The sequence below is a fragment of the Myotis myotis genome, unplaced genomic scaffold, assembly GCF_014108235.1.
Source record: "Myotis myotis isolate mMyoMyo1 unplaced genomic scaffold, mMyoMyo1.p scaffold_m19_p_9, whole genome shotgun sequence".
In the NCBI taxonomy this organism is placed as follows: Eukaryota; Metazoa; Chordata; class Mammalia; order Chiroptera; family Vespertilionidae; genus Myotis; species Myotis myotis.
Window position 1 is genome coordinate 59,688,316 of NW_023416401.1, and position 11,579 is coordinate 59,699,894.

An 11,579-nucleotide genomic window follows, 5' to 3' on the forward strand; every position below is an offset into this window, starting at 1 on the left:
TGCTCTGGGGCTGCATGCTACACCCTACTGTAAATTCAGACTAGTAATCATTTTGTATTTACAGAGCACCCTGAAGTTAAGGGAAGCACTAAGAGTACCAGCTTTGCCAATCACAAAAGGACAAATACTGAATGATTCTATTTATATGAGGTACCCAGAGAAGTCAAATTCATAAACACAGAAAACGGACTGGTGGTTGCCAGGAGCCAGGGGGATGAGGAATAGGAAGTTAGTGTTTAATGGGTACAGTGTCAATTGAGGAAGACAAAAAAATTCTAAATGGATGGTGGTGATGGTTGCACTACAATGTAAATGTACTTAATGCACAGAACTATACGTTTAAAAATGGTTAAAATGGTAAATTCTATCTTATGTATATTTTCACAAAATAAAGCACACCAGCTTTAAAGTTATATTGGTCTCTGAGAAAGTCATGTAACCTCTCTAAGCCTGTTTCTTCTTCTGTAAAACAGGGATAATAATAATATCTAATTCACACAATTCCTCTAAGAATTAAACGAAATGTTCCACAGAAAGTCCTTAGTGCAGTGACTGGCACATGGTAAGTACTTAATAAATATTAGCTACTATTTCTACTACTCACAACTACTACAATGCACTTTCACAGACATTTTCCATAGTCCCTACACAACCTTGTGAGAGTTCATAGATAAGGAAATTGAGGCTCAGAGCACCAAAATGAAAGGCTTAGATGATTTTACATCAAATCTTCTGCCCAGGAGAGGTTTCTGTCCTGTCCTCCCCACTTATTCAGTGCTCCTAGCTGTGAAAACTCTAACTCCCTCACAGGACTGGATTAGAAATGAAATCAGATAATGGTAACAGAAAAGTATTCTAAAGCACTAGACAATAAAATTGGTGACTTACGGGAACTAGCATATCTGTGCACAAAACCTGGTCTCCTCCTAATGCTAAACTTGAGCATGGAGAGTGGCTGAGACTAAACTTCCTGTGATTTCAATATACTCAGGATTCCTGGTCTTAAGGCCTGCATAAGTAATTTAATGCCCTTTCAAAAGGTAGCAAGGACCCGGCCAGGTGGCTCAGTGGTTGAGTGTCAACCTATGAACCAGGAGGTCATGGTTCGCTTCCAGGTCAGGCCACATGCCCAGGTTGCAGGACCAATCCCCAGTGTGGGTTGTGCTGGAGGCAGCCGATCAATGATTCTCTCTCATCACTGATGTTTCTCTCTCTCTCCCTCCCTCTCTGAAATAAAAACATTTTTTTAAAAAGGTAGCAAGGGCCCGAGCCTGGTTCAGTGGATAGAGTGTAGGTCTGAGGACTGAAGGGTCTCGGGCTTCATCCCCAGTGTGGGGCGTGCAGGAGGCAGCCAATCAATGATTCTCTCTCATCACTGACGTTTCTATCTCTCTTCCCCTCTCCCTTCCTCTCTGAAATCAATAGAAATATATTTTTTAAAAAATAAAAAAAGGTAGCAAGGTATGGTAGAAATAAAAATACTACTGGACTGAGAAACAGAAGACTTGGAATTTTACTTCTGATTCTGTCACTAAGGCAGTCTGTGAATTTATTTATTTATTTTTTAAGTGCATGTGCCCTGACCAGGAATCAAATAGTGACCTCCTGGTTCATAGGTTGACACTCAACAACTACGCCACGCTGGCAGGGCCTGTCTGTGAATTTAGACTTACTTCCCCTTTCCAAGGTTCAGTTAAATGGGAAGGCGGGTGGGCAGACTGAAAAGCTGTACCAGATGACCCGTAAGACCCCTTCCAGTTCCTACACACCACAACTCCTAAATCCAGAATATTGGAAAGGGGCGAGCTCAGCAGACCTCCAGACTCCAAAGAACTAATGCAAACATCAAGAGACTCCTCAAGACCTGGCCTAGGAACTGCCCTGCCTGATTTTTAGACCCTCCCAACAGCACGATCAAACACACTGAAAAATTAAAACACTTGCCGAAGTTAATTTTAGTTCACTTTTACCCCGCTGGGCCTTATCTGAAAATAGAAGAAACAAAACCCTATTGAAGGCAGGGAGCTAGCTGAAGCAGTTGACTTGAGCCACTTCCTGCTCCTCCTCCCCCAACTAGGAATTACACATCTAAACACCATAGAGAACACTCACGGTTTGGAGGAAAGAACATGCCATAAACAAAATAGAGGATGGACCTCACTGTTTATAAGGACTTAAGCTTTCCTTGAGCCAAAAGCCCAGGGAACCTCGGTGTGCTTGAGATCTGCAGTCTCCTACATCCATCAGCTGCTAATGGGCAACACGAGGGGGAACATTCAGAGTCCCGTCCTCGCCCTGGACCTCCCGGAGCCGCAGGGTGGGACTCACCCACAGCACAGCGACACTGCCCGGGAGTCAGGGAGAAAGGAGTTCCGTGTTTAACGGCGGGACCCAAGGGTGAGGTCAGACCCCTGCAAGGAGATGACAGAGGCTCACCCTAATGAGCAGCAGGTGATAGCACCCCGGCTGCCCGCCTCCGCGGCTACTAACTGTGGTTTGCAGCGAACCCTCTACCTCTCTGCACCGTGACTGCTCCTTGTGTCCTGGGGAGAACCCAGAAGGCCGCCGCGAGCACCAAGGGAAATCAGACTCGTGAAGTTCGGAGTCAAGTCCAGTAGCTTGTACCTGTTGGTATTAAACACTTCTCTCACAGGTTAGTTTCCCTCCTGGAATCTACAGACACGCTTCGAGGCCACTTTCTGTACTGACTCCATTTCACCGAGGGGCAAACTGAGGCTCGGCTGCGAAGGGGGCGGCGTAACGTGCGGAGCACCGCCCAGCCGAGGGCCGGTTGTGGATCCTCTCCCAGCCCGAGGCGGGCCACGGGCCCCGGACCCGCAGCAGCGGGCGGAGGAGGCGCTCGGGCCCGTGGGGGGCGAGGCAGGACCCGTTCTGCGCGCCGCCGGGAGCCCGCAGCCCCCGCCCGAGGCCTCCCCGCGCGGCCTCCGATGCCCCCTCCTCCCCTGGCGGGGCGGGGCGCGAGCACAAAAGACTCCAACTTCCTAGCGGGCGCGGGCCCACCCGCCAACTCCGGACTCCGGACCCCGGCCGGGGCCGCGGGCAGGCAGCGGCCAAGGAGCGCGGGGCGGCCGGCAGCGGGCGCGGAGGGGCCGGGCTGGGGCAGGCGCCGAGGGAGGGGCCAGGAGTTACTCCGGCTCCCGGGACTCCCGGTGGCAGGAAAAGAGTTTCTAAAAATAGGCAGCGGCCCGCGCGGAGGAGCGGGCGGCCAGGGAGGAACCAGGGACGCCCCCTCGTCCCCCCGAAGGAGACGCCCTCGGCCCCCACTCACCGTGCCGAGGTCTGGAGGCAGCCGCGCGGCGCGGAGGAAGGCGGTGCCGCCGCGCTCGGGGGCGGAGGGAGGGAGAAGGCGGGCCCGGCCGCGGCGGGGGAGCTGAGCACACGCGCGGAAGGCGCTCCCGCCGCCGCCGCCGCCGCCGCCGCCCCCTCGGCTCTCAGACCCGCCCGCCCCGCTCCCGCACCCCTCGCGCGCCCAGCCGCACTGACAGCGGCGCGGACCCGCCGCCGCGAGCCCTGCCCTCGGCCGGTACCACCGAGGCGCGCGGGAGTGGGGGAGCCTCGAGCGCTGCGCTCCGGTCCGCCCGCCGGCCGCTCGGGCCCTAGCCCCGGCTCTGCCTCTCCCCCCAACTGCCTGTCTCCAGGGAAGGACGAGGCGACACCTCCGGGGAGTCCGCAGCCTCGCGCCGACACAGCCCGGCTCCCCGGGCGCGGGGCTCTCCGCCGCCTCAGCGAGGCTTTGGAAAGGTCCGGGGCCGCGGCGAGGAGAGGGGGGAGGCGGGCCGGGGCGGGAGCCGGGGGAGGCGGGGCCGGGGCGGGAAGCGAGGCCCGTTCACACCCCCGAAGGTGGGCTGGGCGGAGGGTGGCGGTGCCAGGAAAGAGGAGCGCGAGGCGAGCAGGGGACACCGGAGGCTCTCAGCGCGGTGCCCGGCCAGGGTTTGGAAGGAGGGGCTGTGGGTGGGGCTGTGGGGAGGCGGTGCCCCGAGGGGGAGTCCAGGGTGGAGGGGAGCTCGGCGAGGCTGGGCTACAAGGAAGCCCCGAAGGCAGGAAAGATTGAAGCGAGATCGGGGGAGAGCGGGAGGGAGCCTCGAGGTGGCCACCCTGGGGAGGAGCCGGAAGGGGGCGTAACCCAAAGGAGGGTCGCAGGGGTGGAGCTGGGGGCGGGGCCTAGAGGGGCCCAAACAAAAACAAATGGGGGGCGGTGCCCTAGGGATGCACGAGAGACCTAGTGGGAAGGAGCACCGAGTTCTTTCACTTTCAAGGAACCGAGTGCTTGGTCTGGGAGAGGATCGCTCCTCACTGCCGAGGCTGGGACTGCGCGGAGAGGCCGCCTTGAGGGTGGTTCTGGGAAGAGGTGCCACCCTCACCTAAAAAAGAGGTCAGCCCTAGCCGGTTTGGCTCAGTGGATAGAGCTGGCCTGGGGACTGAAGGGTCCCGGTTCCATTCTGGTCAAGGGCACGTGCCCGGCTTGTGGGCTCATCCCCGATAGGGGGCGTGCAAGAGGCAGCCGATCAATGATTCTCATCATTGATGTTTCTCTCTCCCCCTCTCTCTTCCTCTTTGAAATTAATAAAAATATATTTTTTAAAAAGAGGTCAAGTACCTTTCTCCTTCTGGGATGCAGGAACTGTTTTATAACTTGATCTGGGTGGTGGTCCTCTCTCCTGAATATTTCTCCTGTCGGAAACCCTCACCTCCACTTCCAGCCTCCACGACTCAGACGCAAGGGTCTTCCTAGAGCACACAGGGACCACTGCCCTTCAGTCCTTAGCTACAGACTTCCCTGAAGGCGGGGAATTGTCCAGATTCTCCATGCGTCGTCCCATATGTGATATCGTGGTTGTATTTTTCACATCGCTTCCTCCAGAACCTAAGAGCTTGGACTCCGGAGAGCCTGGCAGAGCTTGAATTGAACCTTGGCTCTGCGAGAACAGCAGTTATAGCTCCACTTGTGTTTTTTGTTGGACTCTGTGTCTCGCTTCAAAAGGAAAAGAAACCAGATTAAAGAGAAGGTGACAGAGACCAAAGCCAGGAACGTTCTTCCCCCACCTCTTCTAACTTCTGGTTCCTTATGCCTCAGGTCTCTGCCTAAATATCACCCCCTGAACACCGCCTCCCTTGCCATGAAGGCTTGCTTGATTTCCTAACAGGTGAAAGAGTTCTGGCCATGATATGCAAGTGGAAGTTGCTTAGTTACTTAACCAAAAGAGTTGTATGTGTTTTTTAATATATATCTTTATTGATTTCTGAGAGGAGAGAGAGGAAGAGATAGAAACATCAATGATGAGAAAGAATCATTGATCGGCTGCCTCCTGCACATCCCTGACTGGATCCAGCCAGCAACCCCGGCATGTGCCCAAACCGGAATCAACCTCTTGAATCATAGATGACACTCAACCACTGAGCCATGCTGGCTGGACCAAAAATGTTTTCTTTGTTTGTTTGTTTTTTAAGAGACAGGCTCAACTGGCATTCCTCAGCCTTTTGCACTTGCCCCTGTGTTCTGCCTGGAACAGAGAGGTGACGCACAGAGGCACAGCAGCCATCTTGAAATACTGTATTGACTTGATAAGAATGGTACAGCAGAAAGACAGAAAGAGCCTGGATTCCTCCAGGCTTCTTATGTGAAATAAAGTCCCGTATATATGTGCCACTGTTACTTTTGATTTTTGTTTCTTGCTGTCAAGAGTATTTCTGACTCATACAGCATATCTGGTTCACTGTAGTACTCAATAAATATTAGCTATTGTTATTCTGCTTATATTGTTATAATCATAACTACCCTGTTATGGTGTTATGCTGTGGGTATTAGTATCCTCAGTTTAGAAGTAGGGAAAGTCAGACATCTTCCCAGAGTGGGTTGTAAAGTTTCAATGAGATGAGTAACCATAATAACAGCCAACATTTATCAGCACGTGCTATGTTCCTGGCACAGTTCCAAGTGTTTCACATATATTATTTCACTTACTCCTTACAGAAACCCTGGAAGAAAATGCAATTATTACTCCCATTTAACAGAATGAAGAAACTGAACATTAGAGAGATTAAGTGACTTGCCCAATGTCATACAGTTAACAAGCAGCAAATCCAGGACTCAAACTTAACAGTCTTAGAACAGTGTCTGGCATCTGGGGATATGTGTGTGTATATCTATCTTTTTTTAATTAGAAAAAAGTACAGCTCATAGTTGTTAAGTGACTTGTCTAAAGCCATACAACCAGGAAGAGGTAATGAATTTGAATCCAGGATTTGGACCCAGGTCTGGCTGACTCCAGATCCATATCATTAAGGGGATCCCTGTGGGTAAAGAGATAAGTGGCCTGCAGTGTTGAAGTCACAGTTTTGTTTTGTTTTTAAATATATTTTATTGATTTTTTACAGAGCAGAAGGGAGAGGGATAGAGAGTTAGAAACATCGATGAGAGAGAAACATCGATCAGCTGCCTCCTGCACACTCCCTACTGGGGATGTGCCCGCAACCAAGGTACGTGCCCTTGACCGGAATCGAACCTGGGACCCTTGAGTCCGAAGGCTGACGCTCTATCCACTGAGCCAAACAGGTTAGGGCAAGAGTCACAGTTTTTGTACCGTGGGGAAAGGCTATGCAGAGAGAAAAGGCTGGAGCCATTCTCAAGGCTGCTGTGCCATCCAGATGAATAACTGAGGCTCAGAGAGGGAACATGACTCACCCAAGGTCGTCCAACTAGAAAGGGACATTGCTGTGCCTAGGATCTAGCTCTATTCCATGATTGTGTGGACATAAAGGGTGAGAGGGGGGCTGTTCATTCCTGATCATAATGAGCCTTGGAGACAGCAAAGAGTCAAGTGGCAGTGAGGGACAACCCAGCCATTATACTAATTAAGAGGGCATTCAATTGAAGGGATACTTGCAGCCCTTCGGTTACCAGCCAGTGTTCTGACAGGCTCACCATTCTCTACGAGTCCAGCAGGAGTTGCATGAGGCACAGAGAGCAACCCCTCACACCCTGGCTCTCTACTAATACACTTAATTGTCCAAGAGAAAATAACAGTACTCCTGCCCAGCTTCGGGTGAAGCTACAATAAACTAATTGAAATACAATGTTTTGGATCTGGGAAGGGAAAGGGCCACTAGTAGGAAAATATAGAGCATACATTCATGCAACAAATATTTATTCAGCATCTCTGTGCCCAGCATAGAGCTGTGAGCTACAAGTATAGCAATGATCAAAAATAGGTAAAGGCCCTGACTTCATGGAGATTATATTTGTAACAGGGTTGGAACCTACCTTCACAACTCAGACATAAAAAAAGTATAGGTTCTTTATTTTTTTATAATTAACTTTTTTTTCTTGTGCCTCCCCTATTATTGAGAAAAATATAAACCTGATTAACAATAACTTAGTCTCTCCCAGTTTAAAATGGTCTCACTTAGATAAAATACAAGCATACCTCATTTTGTTGCACTTCACAGGTGTGTTTTCATCAAAATTGAGGCAATTTATTGGCAGCTTTTCTTTCTACCAGTGGAAAAAATACAACTCTTGGAAGGCTCAGATGATGGCTAGTACTTCTTAGCAATTGAGTTTTGGTTTTTAAAAATGTTTTTTTGATTTTCGAGAGAGAAGAAGGGAGAGAAAGAGAAACATTGATTGGCTGCCCTACTGGGGATGGAGCTTGCAAGTGAGGCATGTGCCCTGAGCAGGAATTGAACCGGCAACCTCTCAGTGCATAGGACGATGCTCAACCAACTGAGCCACCCTGGCCAAGGTGCAGTGCAGTATTTTTAAATTAAAGTATGTACATTTTTTAGACATAATGCTATTGCACACTTAATAGACTACAGTATAGTGTAAACATAACTTTTATATGCACTGGAAACTAAAAAAAAAAAAATCATGTGACTCGATTTATTGGTCTGGAACTGAACCTGCAGTATCCCAGAGGTATGCCTATATATCTTTGGAGTAAAAGGGTCGTCCTTCTGTGCCCTTTCTCTACCCAAGATGGTTTCTGGGTGTCAGCCAGTCAACACATGAATCCTTGTGCTGTCCTCTGTTAACCTGCAAAAGCTGGGGACAGCATGTGTACTCAAATATGGACCACCTTCCCCTCCCCACTGAATCAATGTTAGGGTGGGAAAACCCCTTGCCACAGGAGCACACTTGGCTCATGGACTGGACAAGGTAAAAGTACTGACAATGTAATGCCTATAGAAATATCCTTCAACCAACGACCAATGGAGAATTGATGGTGACCCCCGTGTCCTCATCCCTCATATGGGATAGCTCTGAGGGGCATTCTTAATTGCCTCATTGAGTTTCTTGGTAAGATTAGATTCCATTTGCTCACAATAGTAAGTTACCTAATCACAGACCATTTTTGGGCAGCTTTTCTTTCCCTGCCTCACTCCCCACTCAACCAATGGTGTTTTCTGGGATCATCCCTCAAATAAACTAGTTGATCTCAAATTCTGGTCTCAAGGCCTGCATCTGAGGAAACCAATCACATATTCAATATTTTTAAGTATAATACCCATTACATATTCTACTGGGGATTAACAAACAAAAATACAAATATGGAAGAAGCCTCTTTATTCATATTATCAAGACAGGTAATTGAACTAATAAAAATATTAGTTCAAATGTAGATTAATCACAATATATGATACATACATACCTTAAACATTTTAGTTTAATTTAAAATAAATAATTGCACAGTTAGTTGCCAACCTTTTGACAGAGGGCCAATAATTTGCCAGAAGGCCGATCTTCAGGAAATTCCACATTGCTCACTAAAGCTTCTAGGTGAATAGAGATATGCTTGGGGATAGCTTGAAGTAGAGGCAAGGATGTGACAGAAGGGAATTGATCAATGGCATGACAAAGAGCCAGCTCTAGAACTCAAGGCTCTGTCCCAATCCTCATGTCAAGGTTGGAATGCCTCAAGCTTTAAAATGCACAATTGTGGTGAAGCTGGCTAGTAACCAGCCATCCAGGGGCCCAGTGACAGTGGGCAACTGCTGTTTAGTTTCACATCCCAGGCCAGCTACTTGGTGGCATTAAACCTGACCCACTCACCGACTCACAGGGACCAAAACCAGAGGACCCCCAAAAGAGAGTGTGAGAAGTCCCCTGGCTGGTGTTATTCAGTGATTAGAGCATTGGCCCCACACCGAAGGGTCTTGAGTTCGATTCCCAGCCAAGGGCACGTACTTGAGTTTCAGGTCAATCCCTGGCCCCGGTCAGTGTGGGTGCAACTAATAAATGTGTCTTCCTCACATCAATGTTTCTCTCTCTCTCTCCTCTCTCTCTCTCTCTCTCTCTCTCTCTCTCTCTCTCTCTCTCTCTCTCTCCCCCTCCCTCCCTCCCTCCCTCCCTCCCTCCCTTCGACTCTCTCTAAAAATCAATGGAAAAAATATCCTCAGGTGAGGATTAATTTTTAAAAAGAGAGAATAGTGTGTTATTTTATGAAAGGGTCACAGGATATTTGTGTGGGAAGGTTTTCCAGATCACCCAACCCTGCCATTATACATATGGGCTTCCTAAGCTACCGACTGGGTAAAGGGCTTGGTACCAACTTCATAGTTCTCATAAGGAGCATTATAATTCATATAAATTAAAGTCATTTCACAATGATTTCCCCAGTGGCCATACCAGTGCTCCCTACCTTTATTCTGAAAATGGAGTCATGGTGGTTGGTCCAGGCCATGAGCATGTGACTCAAGCCAAGCAGCTAGAGACATCTCTTGGAATTTTTACACCAGAGCTCAGGGAGAGACTTTCTGTATCCTCCAGAAGCGCTGACGCCGAAAGTCTGTGATTCTGGAGCTGCCAGAGGCCACATTCCCACCCCTGTGGAGGAAGTTCATCTCTAACAGGACAAGAGCAGCAGAGAGAAGAGCCTGATGGCATTTGGATATCTGAATCCAGTCATTGCTGGGATCAGCTCCACCCTGTGATGTCCATGGTTTGGTTATGTAAGCCAATAAATCCCCTTCTCTTGCTAACTAGTGAGAATGGGGTTTCTATCACTTCCAACAAAGAATCCTTGACTGATCCAGATATCCCCAGCAATGAAAAAGATGAGGAGCCTTCCAGTGGCCTCCCAGGCAACAGATATTCACAGGCAGAGGCTGGGACAAGAAAGGAAGGGCCACATAAGGATGACTGCCAATAGCTGGTACTAAGCATGGAAGAAATACCTCTGGAGACTCCTAGGAATACACGTATCCCCTGCTTTTTTTTTCTTCTTCTTCATTTGCCTTCTCCTCCTCCTCCTCCCTTTTTCCTTCTTTCCTTCTTCATCTTCTCTCTCTCTCTCTCTCTCTCTCTCTCTCTCTCTCTCTCTCTCCCTCCCTCCCTCCCTCCCTCCCTCTTCCCTCCCTCCCTCCCTGCCTCTATCTATCTATCTCTCCTGGGATAAAGGGAGAAAGCACTTTAAAGAAAAGGTATTGCCACAACACAACATTCTGAGTCAGTACTTATTATTTAACTCCCCTGTAAAGCCCAGGCTCTAGTTATGTTCTCTCTCAAGATCCTTTTATGTAAAGGATCTCACTGCAAAGAAAATAGACACTTTAGTTATTGTTCTGACTCATGCTCTGTCCCTTTTCTTTAGCATTTCTAAATTAATTTATTACCTTTCATAACCTTATGTAACCATTAAAACTAGAACAGACCCATTCTTTATGAGGAATTGCACCGTGCATAGCTCCTCTCAAACAGAAGATTTCACGTGCATGTAAAAGCTTGACATAGAGCACCGAGGTTATTTGTCAGATCCTTCAAGAGCAGGGTCTGCCTGGTGGGTAGAGGAGGGAGCTTAGAGGCATAAACTTGGGATCAATATTTTATTTCTTTTTCATTATTGGGAAGAAATGTTGGTTAAGTGAGAAAAATGAGAGTAAGTTTTTCTAAAGCCCTGTTCTAGGAAGTGGGAGAGGAGCTCATCCTATGAATTTCCTATGAACATTCATCATTTGAGGGTTAATTGTACTTTGATACTTTGGGATTAAAAGGAGAACATGGGGAAGACTTGTAAAGGGGTATTGAGGTCCTATGAGTAAAAAAATGACGAGAAAAGGAACCATTGGCTTTTGATAAATAATGGATTAGATTGTTGCCAGGAACATCTCCTCCCTTCCTCTCTTCCTTCATGGATGGAGTGTATTTCCTCATCCCTTGACTTTGGGCTTGACTTTGAGACTTGCTTTGGCCACTGGGCTTGAACTGTGCTTGAGTTTGGCATGCTCTCTTGCAGTTTAGCCATCGCCAGGAAAGAAGTATGTTCTGGTTAGCCCAATGGTGTGAATGATCAAACAAGCTGTGATTCCTCTCTGAAATCAATAAAAATATTTTTAAAAGAGGAGGGGCATGTATCTGGGTTGCAGGTTCAATCCCCAGCCCCATTTGGGGTGCATGAGGCAGGCAACCAATCAAAGTGTCTCTCTCACGTTGATGTTTCTCTCCCCCCTCCCACTTCCATTCTTTCTAAGAATCTATGGAAAAAAATATTCTCAGGTGAGGATTAACAACACAAAAAATCAATCCCAAAAGGTTACATACTGTATGATTCCATTTGCAT

General features: G+C 48.3%; 1 protein-coding gene across 3 annotated transcripts in view; it reads right to left on the minus strand.

Annotated features, from left to right (window-relative positions):
* RALY (RALY heterogeneous nuclear ribonucleoprotein) overlaps positions 1-3,420 on the minus strand; it is an 87,380-nt gene extending 83,960 nt beyond the window's left edge. For 2 of the 3 annotated variants that reach the window (XM_036322405.1, XM_036322406.1), the window contains exon 1: positions 3,290-3,420. The gene's annotated coding sequence lies outside the window, so the exon portion shown is untranslated. The remainder of the gene's footprint in view (positions 1-3,289) is intronic. The other variant, XM_036322407.1, reaches the window with a different exon arrangement.
* Between the last annotated feature and the right edge of the window lie 8,159 nt (positions 3,421-11,579).